Below are 19,127 nucleotides of genomic sequence, written 5' to 3' on the forward strand. Positions count from 1 at the left end.
TGTTCTAAATGCTTTATAGTAGTCCTTTTCTGAGTATCTCCAGATGGTGAGAAATTGAAGCAGAGATGTCTAGCCTCTAAGAGTTGCCCAATGCACACAGCCATGTCCACAGGCTCTGGCAGCATCTCCATCCCTGTACTCTGTAGCCTGATATACCCATGGTTTAGCAGTTACATTCCCATTTCACAGATAAGGAAGTTGACCCAGTTACCTAGGTAGATACTTTGTCTGAGGTGGTGTGTCACCAAGAGGCTGGCCAGAGAAGTAGTACATGCCCCATCATAGCCATATGTGCTGAAAGTAGTGGCTGGAACAAGTACTACTTTCCTCATTCCTGAATTACATGTATGAGACTAAGATGCTGCATAATATATGTCTTGTCCCTGATGTACTGACAGAATCTCAAGTATCTGGGTTGCTGATTATGCTCCAATTACCTGGAGATTTTCTGCACTTCCCTCTAGGCAGAGACCTTTGGACACTGCTTGACCTGAGATGTATAACTTTAGTAGATAATCATCCCCAAGAAACATTCACAAGAGGCTGCCTAAGCAGTCTGACCCACCCCAGCAGAAATCCTGCTTCCTACTTTGACCTTGGTGTTGTCTTGGCGTGACCCAACAATATGAAAATTAGAAAGTAGATAAAGGACCAAACATGATAACCTCTCAGTATCTATATTGCAAACCACAATACCCCCAAACAGAAAGAGAGTGGGGGGGGTGTTTCCAGGAGAGTGTCTCTCCCTGGAGAGCAAATGACCCCCATGGGTGCTTCTTCTGCAACCTGAAGGCTTTGGTACCGACTATAAGCATACTTTCCATTGTCCTTTAATTCATCCCCAAATATGTATCATAAGTTTTGTTCCTATCACATTCAAAGATAAGGCTAAAATTCTGCATGATGCCAGTCATCTCTTTCCCAGAAGAAAGCAACTGTCAGATTAAGAGAACAGTGGTTCGTAGCACTTTGATCAGATTATGAATTTGCTTCAACACATAAAGAAAGGGACTTTTATTCCAGTTGAAGCATACCTGATATTTATTCTCAAGACTGACATCATTGCACTTTGATTATGATTTCTTGAAACCATGTCTATACACAGCAAGACAATGAACAAAGTGGAGAATTAACAGGGCTACATTGCTTGTGGTCACCCTAGCCCACAACTAAAATCTGCCATGGACTCATGTTTGTACTCTCCCTGCATTCATATGTTGAAGTTCTAATGCCTTAAGGCAATAGTATTAAGAGGTCATAACATTTATTACTATCTTAATAATGTCAGGCTCTGTCCTTGTGAACAGGATTGTGTTCTTATAAAATCCACCAGAGTGCTCCCTCACCCCTTTTGACATGAAGGACAAAGAGGTAGGACAGTTGTCTACAAATTAGGAAGCTGGTTCTTTTAAAACTCTTGTGCTTGGTTATAGCAACCTGAATGGTCCATGCATCTTATGATAAAAAAATGTTTAAAAGAAATCCAAAGATTTTCAGTGAAGATTTTTTTCCTGCTTAGGCTAAAATTCAATTACTTTGCCACCTCCTCTGCCCAGATTATGTAATTAGATACTAGTACATGATATTTTGGGATTCCAAGGACTGGGCATTGCATTATAAACAGCAAATGATGAGCATTTCACCTCCATATGAATTATCATTGTATTGCTTGGGATTACTGCAGTTGAATATTAAGCAGGCATTTTGGGAAGCCTTCTGGAAAGCAGTCACAACCTTGTCTCAATGCAATTAAACTGAATTATAGGAAATAATGAAAATATCTGTGAGACATCTTCAGCACCTCAAATGCAGTCCTCCATGACCAGAAATATACTTAAATAAGTGTAGACACACTATCCTTTATATTTTAAGGATACGTTTCCTGAAATATTTTTAAGCTAGAGAGATTTTCTGCAAGCTGTTGAGAAAATGTTCAGCATAGGAGATCCAATTTATTGGCATAAATCCAACAATTCAGCACATTGGTAACTAGCTTGGTAATGAGTCTCTTCCATGTAAATTGGCTAATTATTATCAATTTTTGTCAGCCCTCTAGTGAGTCTTGATATGCTTCCCCACTTGGACAAATGGGACATATGGGGGCCTTCAGCAACCCTCTGTCAGGTGCTGGAACCCTCAAGCTCAGGGAAGCTGGAGAAAATGGGAGGTTGATAGACCCCATGCCACAAGAGTCTTGGATTTAATTTTCAGAACAGAGAGATGTTAAGGAGACTTGCAATGAGGTGTTATAAAAACAGAGTTTGATTGAAAGAGCTGGCACATAATGCAAATGAACACTTTGTTCCATGATTCATTGCTATCAGGAGAACTAAATTTGTGCAGCCCAGAGGAGAGATGACTAATGGTAGGTATGATAATTGTCGATTTATTCCTGCAAAGAATTAATCAAGAGGCCAGTAGGAGACAGTGCTAAGTGGCCACTATAGGTGTAAATGGAGGGGGCAGGTGATGCAAGGAGGAGTTGAGGAAATTAGACTAAATAGTAGTAAAGACTGTAATAACATCAAGGTCTATTAGGCAGAGATATCACCACCATAGGACACAACAAAATATTCTTTTCCCAGAATTCTGTACAAGGCCAACTTGGGAAAGGAAGGTAATTTTTGTAGTGATGTGTGAGTGTGATTCATCATGAAGTTTGAATTTCCAGGATTCTTGGCTCTTAGGACTCCTTTTCTTTATTCAGACAAAGCTCCATCCATTAACTTAATTCAAGTGTTCTCCTAAGACATCCCATATCCAGCAAAAAGTATGGTACAAAGAGTACTAATACTCAGATAATATTTATGGTGCACCTACAATACATCATGTGGTGAAAAAGGATCTTCCTTCCTTCCTTCCTTCCTTCCTTCCTTCCTTCCTTCCTTCCTTCCTTCCTTCCTTCCTTCCTTCCTTCTGTCTCCACACTTGGTGGTTCTCAGGGCTTTATTCATGGCTCTATAATCACACTCAGGAGACCATATAGGATGCTAGCGATTGAAACCAGGTCACCTCCTGCAAGGCTAACTTCCTATCAACTGTACTTATATCTCCAGCACCAGCTTTTCATTTTGATAATGATTTGGTTTGCTGTACAGAATCGATTTAGTTATTACTTGCTTTTACTTTTATTGCTGTTGTTTGTTATGTCAAATTCAAAGATCTCAAGACCTCTGTCTAGGATAGTGTTGCAGGGACCAGAGAGATTGGAAACTGGATTCAATCTCTGGCATCACTTGGTCCACCTGGGACCACTGTGAGTAATCCTCAAAAACTAAGCCGGGAGTAACCCCAGAAGACTACAAAATGTGGCCTCAACAGAGAAGCACAACAGATTATTATATAAGGTTTCTTCTAAAAGCTTATAATTTCAGGTCTTATTTCAAGCATTTAGTTCATTTATAGTTTTTTTTGGGGGGGCTGGAGCGATAGCATAGTGGGTAGGGTGTTTGCCTTGCATGTGGTCGACCTGGATTCTATTCCTCTGTCCCTCTTGGAGAGCCCTGCAAGCTACCAAGAGTATCCCGCCTGCACGACAGAGCCTGGCAAGCTCCCCATGGTGTATTCGATATGCCAAAAATAGTAACAACAAGTCTCACAATGGAGACATTACTGGTGCCCGCTTGAACAAATTGATGAACAACTGGAGGACAGTGCTACAGTGCTATAGTTTTTTTCTTTTTTGGAAAGGTGTAAAATAGTATTTTGACTTGATGCTTTTGCATATGACTATTCAACCTTTCTAACACAACCTATGAAGAGACCATCTTTTCCCAATTGTGCATTCTTAGCTCCTTTGACATAAATTTATTGATCATATGTATGTAGTTTTATTTCTGGACTCTCTATTCTGCTTCATTGATCTTTGCATGTGTTTTAAATCAATAGCATCATTTTATAAGTGTTGAAGTGACATTATTTGATAGTAAAACAACATGATTTGAGGAATATAGTTTTAGAGGCTTGCAGAGTTCAGACAAGGATGAGGATGAATATTGAATTGGGAAAATGAGCTGATCTTGGGCTCACTGTGTGATCAGATGATGCTGATGAAGATCTTTGTTCTGCATGCAGTCTCTGGACTGGGGGAGCTTTCAAGAAATGTCTCTCTGCATAGAAAATATGGCCCTATGAATGTGTCTATGGATGCAGAGCTCATGATTGAGTTAGAAATTAGTGTTGTAGAAAGAATTGTTGCTCACAGGCATTTCCGAGGGCTGACAGAAAGTTACCAGGTGGGTGGAAGTTAGTTTGAACAGGCTTTGAAACACAGATCCATTATTCGTCCAGCCAGATGGAAATCTTGATAGCTTTCTAGTGGCATACAGCCTGCTTGTGGTGGAAACAAGTTACCCTCCATCTGAGAGATGACTGAGATCCAGGATCCCAGAACAGACAACTCCACAAATGCTTGAAGGAACAGGTAACTAGAGTCATTCAAATTTTGAGGTCTCATGTAACCATTCTGATTCTATCTGCTCCACTTACAACAATTTTGAGCATTATGACTGAGACTGTGACTTTTAGGGTCTGAGTTAGGGATCACCAGCTTGAATTTGAGATGGTTCAAATCCCCAGCCCTCTTCCCACTCACTTTGGAGCTGAGGTTTCTATGTAACAATGATCTTGTCAGAACAGGAGATTAATTTTAGAAACCTCGAATTCCATCTTTCTAAACCAATGCCCATTGCTGAAGTTTTCTCTGAAATTTTGTATTTTATTTTTATATCATATCTTCTAAGAAGTACAGCCCCAATGGTTATTTGGTAAACAATCAGGAAGTATTTTTAAATTTCCAAAAATTTGGGGAAATATTGGGCTACACATAAGGAAATTTTGTTTGTTTGTTTTGTTTTGTTTTGCTGTAGGCCTCAGAGGTGCTCAGGTTTAACTACGTCACTTGTGGGACAATTAAGGCACTGGTCCCTCAGTTCAAAAGTATTAAGAACTGTTAGGTAGCAATCACAGAGAAGGGCACCAAGCTCAGGCCTTCTAAATGTGGGTCTGAGGCTTGGAGGCTTGTCAATATCTCTGCCCTGCTGATAGGTTGATGTCAGCATTGCTCCTCTAGAACAGAAGGGAGGCCCAGCCTAGGCTGGCATGTGTGAAAATTGCTTGGTCCAGGATCCAGGAAGTACCTTGTCACAGAACACAGAGAAATCCTGCTTTGAATCTTATTGCCATTTCTCTCTTATCCTGCTTAGCCGACCTACTGCTGAAGCTTAACTCTCACAGCTGTTGTTAGGAGCATCGCAGGAGTCCCAGCAGAACAATTGTACAAAGAAAGAGAAAAACCCACTACTTGCCTTATCTCTTTGATTTCAGTTCCAGTTTTTGTCTTTTTTAATAAGTTCCCATTTCTTTTTTAATCCCCCTGGCAATTTCTGCGTATTTTTAAATTTTGCTCTAATATTTTAAATAAAATCCAGTATTTCTAAAATACCAGAATGGATTTTAAGCAATCATGGCAGGAAATTTACAGTGATAGATTAATGTAAAAAAAAAAATAACACTTCTCGATCAGGGATGGTGCATAATTTTGTTCTTGACAGGGCAGCATTGTGGAGGCATTCTTCATCCGTACCTTTACTCCGTTTCCAAATTCACCTTGTGACCACGATCACCTTTCACATAGCTTCGCTGCTTCTTCACCAACGATATTTAAAGCTGTAGAGGACATGGAAAAAGGAGGAGGCATAAGTATTATTAGTCCCATGGTACACTTTCTGACTCCTTCTTTCTCTAATCTAGAAGTCTGGGTCTCCCTGTGATTTTTACTTCCCTTCCCTTCCCTTCCCTTCCCTTCCCTTCCCTTCCCTTCCCTTCCCTTCCCTTCCCTTCCCTTCCCTTCCCTTCCCTTCCCTTCCCTTCCCTAACCTTCCCTTCCCTTCCCTAACCTTCCCTAACCTTCCCTAACCTTCCCTAACCTTCCCTTCCATTCAGCCTTTCCCTTTCTTTTCTCCCTCTTCTCACCTGTTTGGTCCTTGCCTCTTCTCTCTTTTCCTCCCTTCACCTATTCTTTCCCCTCCCCTCCCTTCCCCTCCCTTTCCCTCCTCTCCCTTCCCCTCCTCCCTTCCCCTTCCCCCCTCTCTTGTCCCTTGAGGAGATGCCAGTGACTAGCCTACTCCATAAGGCACCTCACTAATCAAATGAAAGAGTTGGATAAAGACACCCGCCCCCGCAACCCCCTTTAACAAACTACATTGCAAGAATAGACAAATACATGCAGAAAAATAACTGTTTCCCATTGGCAAGTAACTACAATTCTCCTGGGGCCATGATTCTGCAGGTAACACCACTCATTGTAGTTAAATCGAGGGATGAGAGGAGGCAAGAAAGGGTAGAAAAATAGATATTGTGTATATATAAGGACTCATCCACAATATATTTGGGGTTATAGTCTGTGGGCAAATTATACCAGTTTTTATTAAAATATAAAAGTGTCCATTACTATAGAATTCAAATACATTAATTTATGCAAATAAAATGTGAATAAATAACAACATAGTTCATGAAGAAATCATCTGAGATCCAAAAGCAGTTGACATTGCCTTACTGAGTTTCCTGGAGGAGGAAGTAACAATCTCTCGAGCCTCAATCTTATCTTTTTTTTTTTTTTTTTTTTTTTTTGCTTTTTATGTAACAAGCAGTGTTGCACAGGAGTTACTCCTGAATCATGCACTCAGGAATTAGTCCTGGAGCTGCTCTGGGGACAATATGAGATGATGGGAATTGAACCCGGGTCGACTGCATGCAAGGCAAATGCCCCATCCACTGTGTAGCGCTCCAGCCCCTCAATCTTATCTTTAAAAGAAGAGTATTTTTCCTGCTCCACTTTTTTCCTGAATTAACAGAATGACAATGACGTAGGCTCTGATAGCTAGAGGTGCTATTAAACAATTTCTGAAACTTTCTAACCTACTATTAGAAATAGAAGCCCCTAACTATACTAGCACTTTTATTTAGTAGGTCTGTTGATTAATTTTGGTCTCTTCCCAAAAGAACTCCAATAAATTTAGACTATGCAGTTCCTGCTGCCTCTAAAAACACTTTTAATCTATACCAGCATTCTTGAAGCATTTTACACTTGCAGACTGGCACCTGCTCTGCATACAGGTCCATGGGCTGGCAGTTATAACCAAGGTGGTAGACTAATGGCTTTCAGCCTTTCTACACCTGCAGATTCGTGGTCTGCATATAGCAGAAAATAAAAATGTGTACTAAGAAATGTGGCGCTATAAATAAGTGAAGCTGAGCCTGTGAGAGAGAGGTGAGAACTGCATGGTGGCTCATGGTAGACTGTACATGTCCATGCTTTACCTGGTGGAGAAGCAGTTACTGAACTTAATATTGACAAACACGTATTTTTTTAAGTAAGAACATGCAGGTGTAATGTCCTGAGTTTTTAAAGCTGACAACTGATCTTAAAACTGTGAAACATTTTTTTGAGACTTAAAATTAAATTTCTGTGATCTGGATCTCACCTGTAGCCCACTGAACTCTGTGTATAATATCACATTCTTTCTTTCTTGATTTATTTTTAAAAGTTATAGGTCATGCTGATTTTAAGTGCAGAATCAAAATAAATCAACACCAGTTCCTGTTGAACAGGACGGGATGTGTTTCCAGTCATGCAGAGTTTTCATACTGCTCAGTCACATGGAAACACAGGAGGGTCTTCGTCTGGCTTCTGACCCTGTAAGCACAGTTGGCCAGGAGAGTCTGCCACATTGATTTTTTGACTTGGCTGAACTTTGCAGCCCTTGTAGATAGTCTTTGGAAAGTAATAGAAACAATGATTTACATGTTATTTTAAGGTAAAATGGCATGTTTTTGTCAATTTTTGTTTCTGCTGTCTGATGTTTTCTGTGATGAAGAAGTCAGAAAAGAAAGATCTTATCAAGCCAATTGAGAAAAAAAATTATTCCTAGAGGCCTCCATTATTGCTTGTTTCCAGTTACATATACTCTCTCAGACACACACACAGACACACACACACACCATACAAACACACACAAGTAATCTCAGGTTCACATTTAAGTCACTACTATAAAAAAGTATATTTTATACTATAACATTTTCTAAGAGGATAGATCATGGTTTCTTTTTTAAGTAACTTAAAAGATCAGTTTTATTTGGAGATAACAAAAACTACCCTCACAAGCCAAATATGGGATTTCATATCTTACATGCTCTCCATATCTTTCTTGTATTCTTACTACAAAAAAAATAATAAATAAGAAAATAGAAAACTTTTGGAGGTAATGAATGCTTAGGCATAAATCATGGATATTTTCTCTCAGATATATACTTATCTCCAAATTCAACAAGTTTGTACAATAAATATGTTCAGGTTTTTATGGCAGTCATGTCTTAAAGTGGTTTATCATTTATTTTATTATAGCGTAGGAAGCATGGTTATAATGGTGTTAAAGTTTATGTCAAAGTTAAAACATTGCATACTACTACCATAACTGCCAAAGTTCCCAAGACCCTCCGCTATTGACTATGTAATACTAATCTTCATTTGTCCTTTAATGCCCCCACCCCCTTTAATAATCAGTTTTTGTAATCAAAGGTTTACTATTGTTTGATTCTGTCTTTTCCCTTACTTTGTTTCTCTATATTACACAGATGAGTAAGATCATCCAGGATTTGTCATTGTTCTGACCTACTTCATTTGACATGCTACCCTCTAGCTGCATCCATGATGCAAAAAACTATATACTTTCATCTTTCTTACAACTGTGTAGTACACTGTGTATGTTATTCCACAATCCATAAACCTGTATTTGGATATTCAGTTTTTTCCTTATCCAGATTAATGTAATAAGGGATTAAATAAACACTGCACTATAACACTGCCCTCCCGTTGTTCATCGATTTGCTCAAGCGGGTCCAGTAACATACCCATTGTGAGACTTGTTACTGTGTTTGGCATATCGAATACGTCACGGGTAGCTCTGCTGTGGGCATGATACTGTTGGTAGCTTGCTGGGATCTCTGAGAGGGATGAAGGAATCGAACCCAGGTTGGCTGCAGGCAAGGCAAATGCCCTACTGCTGTGCTATAGCTCCAGCCCAAATAAACACAAGTTTCATAAATATATTTTAATTAATATTTTTTGTGTTTTGCAGTTTTATGCCAAGAAGTTCTATATTTGGGAGTTGTATTATTACTTTTATGAGGAATCTCCATATTGTTTTCCAGAAGCTGAATTGGACAATATTCCCATAGTGAATAAGAGCTCCTTTTTTCTGAATTGGGGATGGGGTTTGGGTCACACCTGGATGTATTCATGAATCATACCTGTCAGTACTCAGGGGACCATATACAATGTCAGAGTGACCATATATGACGTCAGAGTTCAAACCTAGGTCAATCACATGAGTGAGAGTTTCTTTACTGCATCTGTGACAACTCTGGTTGTTTCTGGTCTTTTGATATAGGCCGTTCTCACTGGTGTGATGATACCTCATCATTGTTTTTGTTGAATTTCTCTAATAATAAGTGACAGTGAACACTTTTTATATGCCTGTGTATGCTTTCTTCAGAGAAGTCTATGTCCATATCTTCCTTTTTGATGGTATTTTTTTTTGTTCTTGATGAGGTCTGTTTTTTATATTTCTTGATAATTTTCCTTGATCTTATGTGTAACATGAAAGTGTTTGTCTCATTTAGTAGGGTACTATTTAATTTTGGTCCACTTTCCTTTTGTGCTGTAAAAACATTTTTTGACACAGTCCCATTTATTTTTATTATTAATGCCATTTGAGTCAAAATATTGCAGAAACTCTGAGGCCCATGCCCTGGAAAATTCTGCCAATGGAGACAACATAGGAAATTCTGTGTTAGATTTCTGCATTTTCCTTTTCTTTTCTAAGTGTCAACAAGAAAAACAGCAAATCATCTTCATGCAAGATTATAAAAGCTACTAACATTAACGCACTTGCTACCACCCCAAACTTTCTGAGTCCACCTTCATTCCCAACAAGGTCCAGACCTCCATGGGGAACAGGGGTTTTTACACTTCAGAAAAATAACATATTTATGGAGTAGTAGGATTTTTGAGAACACCCTGCCCAGCATATTTTTCCCTTCAGATGAGTCATGCTAAGGTTGTGATTAATCAATAAAATAATTATATTAAATAAATTTCTATAAAACTAAATTTTATAAGACAAAGGATAAGGGTATGGTCACCGCAGAGGGTGGTGGTCTCTGGCTACTCACACTTCTTCTGTGTGGGATGCTACTGATCCACTCAATAGCATGATAATAATACAGTAAGGGACAGAAACTTTGACTACAGTGTGATTTGGAACATTTCCTTCTGCTACAGTGAAGGAACATAGTTACTTCATTGTGAGTACTTTTCATCCTGAGTCTCAGGAAGAGTACAAAGCAAAAAAGTGTTCTCAGATTCTACGGAGGACAAAATATTAATGGAAAGTGATTAATTTTTTTTATTTCTAACTAGCTTATTTATTACCCTAGCCTAGTCCTCTTTACCCTAACTAATGAGACAGTCTATTTTGCAATGATTATTTAAATCTAAAATATTAGACATATTTAATGCTTAATAAATATGTAGATAGCCAAGAAGTAGCATTGTAGCACTGCCCTCCTGTTGTTTATCGATTTGCTCGAGCGGGCACCAGTAATGTCTCCAATGTGAGACTTGTTACTGTTTTTTTGGCATATCGAGTACACCAGGGAGCTTGCCAGACTCTGCTGTGCAGGTAGGATACTCTCGGTAGCCTACTAGACTCTCTGAGAGGGACGGAGGAATCGAACCCTGGTCAGCCACATGCAAGGCAAACACCCTACCCGTTGTGCTATCACTCCAGCCCAGCCAAAAGGTGCATAAACTAAATAAATATTCATTACTTATCAATGATATATCATCTCACCTCTGAAAATTGTCTATGTCTAAAGCACAAAACGTTGTGCTTATAAAATTTGGAGAAAAGGTAGAGTATTAATACAATGTTGATGGAAATGTAAAATTGGTAGAGTCAACTACAGTATGAAGATCCTCAAAGAGAAACAAATTTAAAATACCTTGTAATCTGCATGGGCAGAGCCTGGCAAGCTCCCCATGGCATATTCGACATGCCAAAATCAGTAACTATAACTGGTCTCATTCCCCTGACCCTGAAAGATCCTCCAGTCATTGGGAAAGATGAGTAAGGAGAGGCTGCTAAAATCTCAGGGCTGAGATGAATAGAGACGTTACTGGGGCCTGCTCGAGTAAATCGATGAACAACGGTATGACAGTGATACAGTGATACAGTGCAATCTAGAAAATCTGCTTCTAGGTATCTACATAAGTAATAGGAAAATTAAATATATATAGTTTTATATATAGTATATATTGATATATTTTATATATAGTAGTTTTACTATAGCACTATTTACTACAATAACAAAGATATAGAAACCACCTAAGTGTTTGTTAACGGATTATTGGATATATATAAGTATATGAACATATGTATGTATATATATAGAGATATAGATATACACTGAAAGCTGGCCAGCTCTTTAAAAAGGTGAATCTTGCCATTGAGGTACCATGAAATAATTATTATACATGATATATCAGAAAGAAATGATAAATACTGGATGAATTTACTTATATATAGTATATAAAGTGAATAAAAAGCCAAAACAAAGCCGAAACAAACCAGAAAGTCTGAGATTCTGCCCATTGTAACTGAGATTATCAGAAGAGAAGGGATTCAGAGTAGGAAAAAGTGTAGAGGTGGTCCAATGCACTGTGGTGAAATCTTCAGTATTTTATTGGTGACCATGGCTTTGTATCAATATTTGGAGATCTGTAAATATCATAAAACGAAGTATTATAAGCAAACTATCTCAATAAAAATAATAAAAGATAATTAAGATAATCGTAAATGAGCACTAAATATGTATTTCAGTGCCTAAGACTTATAGTCATTTTATTACTTTTCACTCTTAAAATATGTATAGTGTTATAAACAATGCTATATACATTTAAAGTTTTATAAATTAGCATATTTTTATATATAAGACCTTGTCTCAGTTATGAGCTATTTTGTACTTGTGTTACCTTCCATTAAACTTTCAGCCTATTGTACAGATGGAAGACTTGGAGATTGAGGATAATTAAGAAATTGCTCAAAGTTCCAAACTTCTGAAAAGAAACATAGCTGTGTTCTAGTTCTCTTTGACTCCAAGTAGAAATGCATTCTTTTCTTACCCTTACATGTTTTTTAGTCTATAGATGAAATTCCTCAAACTTCAGAGGCAACCAATTACAGAATGGAACTCTCTATATTTTTGTATTGATCTATCCAATTTTTCTCTTATATTCTTAAAAGTGAAGACAAGTCTGAATATAGGAAAAAGTGAAGAAAAGGAGGAAAAGACAAGGAAGTGGATAGATAAATTAACAGATTAATGACTAAACAGACAATTTTCATGTTGTTGTGATGTAAAATCAGCCATTGAACAAAAAAGGGTTTTGAGTTCCATTATTTCTCATATGTATACACATGAATATTTTACTTGCTACAAGAAAGATGTAGAATGATATAAACAAAGTCTAATTAGGGTCTAGAGCAGTAATAACTAGTAGGCATTTGCTTTGAAAGTGCCTGACCTAGGTTTGATCTCTGGCATTCCATATGGTCCCCCAAGCTTGCCAAAAGTGATCACTGAGCACAGAGCCAAGAGTAATCCCTGAGAGCACTCCTGGGTGTGGTCCAAAAACCAAAAAAAAAAAAGAAGTACTTAATCTCAAGGAGCTAGGTTTAACAGGTAGGGAAAATTTAAATTTTAGTTACCATAATGTTAAGTTTGAGGTGCAAGTTTGTTTAATAAATTTTCACACTTGTTCATGAGTGTCAGAAAATGAGTTTGATTATATGTTGGAACAGGAAAAAGAAGCAGAGAGAGATTCTGAAATGAAGCAGATATTTTTATTTTAATTTTTGTGTGGGGTATCCAAAAATGTGGTACTCAGAAAGTCCACGGTCGGGGGCGGGGGGAGTGTTTCTCTCACCAATTCTTAGCTAATTGGGCTGGTGTTCAGTAGGAGGGATGATGTCATGGGCCTCTAAAACCACCCAAAAGTTTTCAAAAGTCTCCACATTCATACCTGGAGGTATGTGGGGGCTTCCATATCTGCACTCAAAAATATTCTAAGGACCAGGTGTAGCAGGGGATCAAAATGGGGTAAGCCACTTTCATGTCATGTGCCTTAAGTTCTGTATTATCTGTCTGATCCTATACTCGAGTTTTAAATAATTAGGAGTTTTACATAAAGGGAGGGGCAAGAATTAATTAAAGACAGAGATAACAAGATAAAAATCAGGGAGGAAAAATATTTAATAGACACTTAGCCTTGCTGAAGTGAAATATGCTTTGTGGGAAGAAACAGTGGAAGACATATGTGGAAAGGATCAGATAAAGAGAGGTCTAGAATTTGAGGAGTTAGAATTTGAGGTCTTGGTTAATGGGACTAATCAGAAGATTTTAGAATAGGGAAATTTCACTATGTGTACTCTGTTGTATACAGCCCCAAAGTGAATCAGTATGGTACCAGCATGAATGCTTGGGTGCTGAAGTCAGACACTTAGACTGGAAATAGCTTAGCTTAAGCACACTTAAGTTACATGACCATTAGCAAGTCATCTAATCTAACGAAGCTCCATATCCTATACCTATCTCAGAACTAAAACAATCTCCCTCTTATAGGGTGATGAGGACTGAATTAAATGAAATTTATGAAGTGTTTAGCTCAGTGTCTCACATGTGGCATTCAATAAATTTTAGCCATAGTCACTATCATCAATATCACCTCAGAAGCAGCATCACAGTCATAAAATTACCACCAGCAACACCATCATTGTTTGCATTATCAAGATCTTCATCATTATACTGTCACTCACTCTAAGCATATTTACATGATCCAATGACCTTCCTGGAAACACAGCCATTTATTACACACATATGCTGATGATCTTCCATTTTCCCTTCAGCTAACTTGCTACTCTTCTCTTCTTGCTCTGATTTAGACCATCCTGTAAAAATAGCGATAAGCACCCTCGCCCTCTGGTTTCTGATTAGATTCAATCTAAAGGATAGTCTGTTAAAGAGACTTGGGAAACAAGGAAAGATCTGCTACTGTTTGGCTCCTTCTCTATGATTATCACTATATTCAGGTTGCACTCCTGAATGGATCTCACTTTCTGCCAGGTGTCTTCCCTACACCATTCTGCCTCCCTAGGTTCCGATGTGGTTACCACGAAGTTCCTTTTCTTCCTAAAAATAAACTCCTGCACTATTCCTAGGGCTTTCTTATATATCACTAATACCAGTGTAAGTAATTTCTAACAATCTCCTCAAAAATTACATACAGTTCCTCTCTGTTCTGCTGGGCACTGATTTATTGAACTCTGGTGAGACCCAAGGTTACAAGTATAAGAAACAGATTGCTATTCCATCTTCATCGATGTTTGATTATTCCCTGATGAAGAAAAATGTGCAATAGCACCCTCAATGCTAGCATAAATATTTAAATATAAATATGCACGCTTACTTAACATAGTTAAGTAAGAGTATATACTGAAGAAATTGCACTCTGGTGGGTATGACTATGAGAAGACTTCTTGGAAGAAATGACAGTCTAGCAAGTGAATAAAAACTCCCAGTGAGGAAAAAGTAGAGAGAAGATATCTCCCCAAACACATCACTTTAAATGCATGAAAGTACTGGGAAAGGAATGATAAGTTCTTTAGATTCCCAGGACCTTGGAATTAAGGCGGGCAGAGGGTTGGAGAAATTTATAGGTATAAAATTACTAACTTCTTGTATTTTCTAATAAAAAATCACACTTGATACTGGAATATAATCCCTCCATAAAGTAAATTTATTGTAAATAAATTTAGCTTCATATACTTTGCTAAATTTAGTGTCTCTGATTTCCTCATTTTGCAACAGTCAGGCAACCAGGGTTGACATTTAAAAATTTCTCATATCAGCAGACCCTTTAATTCTAATCACAAAGCAGGTATAATTTTTAATTCTAAAATAAAAACACATTATTATTTTTCTTAAGTATATTTACTACTCATGTAACTGTTCCCCATAAATAGACGCCTGGTCAGTCCTATATTCTGTCAGGCAACTGGGTTCAACCAGCACAGGGTCCTGAAACCATCAGAAAAAGCATTATTTCCTAGATTATTTTCTATGTAAGCATTTGATAATATTTTCCACTTCTAATGACTGTTGTGACAAGAATAAAATTGGTAATTTCAGCAAACTAAGGATAGCTATATTTGCAGTATTAATATACTTATACTCCTCAGCCCCAAATAAAGTAATATTTGGGGCTGAGGAGATGCAAAAAAAGCTGGAGCACATGCTTTTCATGCAAGAGCCCCACATTTGTTCCTAAGCACTTCCAAGCACTAATCAGGAGTAAAACATGAGCAGTGATGATATACCCTACCAAAGTTAGATCTTCTCTGGGAATAAGTGAGAGTCTTCTGGGTGGAGAGAACTGAGTAAATCACCACTGTATAATTTGTTTACCTATCATTATATATTGATATATCATCTTTCTACTTATCAGAATAGCCACTATTATAGCACATCGGTAGGGCATTTGCCTTGAGTGTAGCCAGCCCGGCTGAGCCGTGTTCGATTCCACCTCTCCTCTTGGAAAGCCCGGCAAGCTACCGAGAGTATCTCACCTGCACGGCAAAGCCTGGCATGCTACCCGTGACATATTCAATATGCCAAACACAGTAACAACAAGTCTCAAAATGGAGACGTTACTGGGCCCACTCGAGCAAATCGATGAACAACGGGAGGACAGTGTTTTGTTTGTTTGTTTACATATATCTACTATGTATGTATTATGCATCATCTATTTATGTATCTATCACCTATCTCGCCATGTATTATCAACCTACCTGCCTATCTACATACCTACATATCAACTATCAATCATTTATCTACCTATAATCTGTCATAAATCTGGAATTTCTCATTTTACATGTGATATGAGCTCTTTTTCCTCTCACTTTTTTTCAGTAAATCAAGAGTTTGTATTGAATGAAACTTTCTTATAAAGACATGACTTTCTTATAAAAACATGTGTTTAAAAGAGAAAACAGGATTCCCAGAATGGAAGTAAGCAAGCAAAGAAACATAGAGACAAGCAAGTGAGACACGTTTTCAAAGGAGAAAACAGACTTGAAGAGTGAGCCTATATGAACTCTTTCTTGCACTACCTAGAATATAAAGGAACACGGAAGTAGCAAGTCTGAGTCAAGCAGCTACTGGGGAGTTACATATTATGTGACAGGTAGGTGCTAAAATCAGCACAGAAAGTAAAAATTGCTGTCAAAATGACCTTTGAAAATTTCCAGCAGATACTGGAATAGATTCTTTTTCAAACGGACTGTTGGTTATTGTTTAGAAAACACTGTACAGACAATACAAAGATTCAAATACTAGACTTTCTCTTGGTTCAATTTAGTGAGAGCTTCAAGCCGTGAGAGATTTCTGTCAAATTACACTGATGGGGGTGGACTCATTTTATAGTGATTGTCTGGGCATTGCCCACACTGAGAGAAGTCATAAGTGGAACTGATTCTATTCTTAAAGTGTGATAAGTACACATGTGAAATACAACATTTGTTTTCTCTGCCAAGGAAGAGGTAATTATCTTCTCCCTTTCCCTGACAGCATCCCCTCCAGACAGAATTGCTTTGACGATAAAGTCAGAATAATGTGATATGGGTCAGAAAGTCTCTCAGTATGCTTTATCAAAGAAACTCAGGTCAGGAGGAACCTGGCAATAGCAATTGCCTTTCTGTAATCCCAAGCCAACTCTAGGTGTAGTGCCCAAAGAAGTATAACTCATGCTGTCCCTAAGATGAAACTGTGTTGTACCTGCACATTTAATAGTCATCCAGGCATTTGGGTATATGTAATTCTGATTTTCTTTATTCTTTTATGTTTAACTTTACAAGGGAATTTTTTAAAAAATTTAAACATTTACTTATTAATTTAATCACAGTAAGGTGCACAGTTACAAAGTTGTTCATTATTGGGTTTCAGTAATATAATGCTCCAACACCTGTTCCTTCCTCAGTATACATTTCTTACCAACAATTTCCCTCCACCCCCCTCTGTGGCAGGAACTTTCTCTCACTCTCTCTCTATCTCTCTCTCCTCTCTTTCTTTCTCTCTTACCCCACCCCCCATTTTTAGGCATTAGAGTTTGCAATTCAGATACTGAAAGATTATCTGGTATATCTCGTCACATATTTTCAACATTCAGTTCCTGCCCAAAGTGATCATTTCCAACTATTATCATCATACTGGTCCCTTCTCTATCCTAACTGTCCTTCACATCTTAGACACTTGTGTAAGCTTCCAAACACTGACTAGTCATTCGTGCCCCCATTTTTCCTGACCTTGGATATTTGTCTCATAGCACAGAGGTAGGGTGTTTGCCTTATACGCGACTGACCTGGGTTCAATTCCTGTGTCCTTCTTGGAGAGCCTGGCAAGCTACCAAAGAATAACCCGCCTGCATGCCAGAGCCTGGCAGGCTCCCCATAGTACATTAGATATGTCAAAAACAGTAACAAGTCTCACAATGGAGACATTACTGGTGACCGCTTGAGCAAATCGATGAACAATGGAAGGACAGTACTACAGTGCTACTATTTTTTATATCCCACAAATGAATGCAGTCATTCTGTATCTGTCCCTCTGCTTCTAACTGACTTCACTCAGCATGATAGTCTCCATGTCAATCCATTTATAAGCAAATATCATCACTTCATTTTTCCTAACAGCTGCATAGTATTACACTGTCCCTGTCACATGCTAGTGTAGCCCAGTGGTGTCTGCTCGCTCCAGGAACACAAAGCGTCTCAAACCATTTATTTAGGGTCTTGAAAAAGAAGTCTGACCATCTTGTAGGTGGGTGGCCACGTGATCTTTTGACGTCTCATGGAATTCAGTTGCTAATGGCTCTATTCCAAGGGCCCAGGTCTCTGAGGCGTATGTGAATGTAGGAAGAATGGTGGATTCGAAGAGATGTGTCCAGAGCTGGAGGTTCTTTGTCCTCTTAGCTATTTCTTCGACACTCTTGAAGGTGTTCCCAAGATGTTCTTTTCCTCCTGTGTAACTCAGGTGCCAGGTCATTCATCGTGTTGAGTTCTCGATCTAGGTACACATAACTGCTGTATTCAGAGATATTCATTCTGTTGAGAGCGAATGAAACATCAGGAATGAGTCCATTGCTCATAAGCATTGACGTCGTGAGATTCAGCTGTATTCGACCTTTCCACACTCAAGGTCAAAGTAGGCCAGCATTTGTGCCCCTTGGTTAATGTTTGGTGTTATTAAAATGATGTCATGAGCAAAGTGGAAGTGGTGTAGTTGCCGACTGTCTATCTTCACTCCCATTCTTTCCCATTCCAGTTGTTGCATGATGTTCTTTAGGGTGGCACTGAAGAGTTTCGGTGAAATGGTATCACCCTGCTGAACCCCTCTCTTGACATGGATGATCACTTCCTTGTAGAATTGTGAGATTCTGGTAGTGAATCTATAATTCAGCTCATGGAGGATCCTGATGTACTGAGTCTGAATGCCCTGTTTGGCTACGACTTCGATCACTGCTTCCATCTCAACAGAATCTAAGGCCTTCTTTATATCAACGAACTTTAGGCAGAGCAGCATCTTGAACTCCCAAGAAATCTCAATGAGCTTGGTTATCGTGTGGATATGGTAGATCGTGCTGAATCCTTTTTGGAACCGGGCTTGCTCGCATGGTTGTCCTTCATCTAGTGTTCTGCCAATCCTATTCAGGATGACTCGAGTGAACAGCTTGTAGACTATAGACAACAGGCAGATCAGGCGATAGTTGCCAATGTCATGAATGTCTCCCTTCTTTTTTTTTTCCCTTTATTTTATTTTATTTTTTTTTAAAGTTGTAGATTTACAATTTTTTGTGCTTTGGTTTCAATTATACAATGATCAGATACCCATCCCTCCACCAGTGCCCATTTTCCACCACCATGGATAATATCCCTCCCACCCCCATCCCCCCA

This window comes from Sorex fumeus, unplaced genomic scaffold, assembly GCF_029834395.1.
Source record: "Sorex fumeus unplaced genomic scaffold, SorFum_2.1 ptg000122l, whole genome shotgun sequence".
Classification (NCBI taxonomy): domain Eukaryota; kingdom Metazoa; phylum Chordata; class Mammalia; order Eulipotyphla; family Soricidae; genus Sorex; species Sorex fumeus.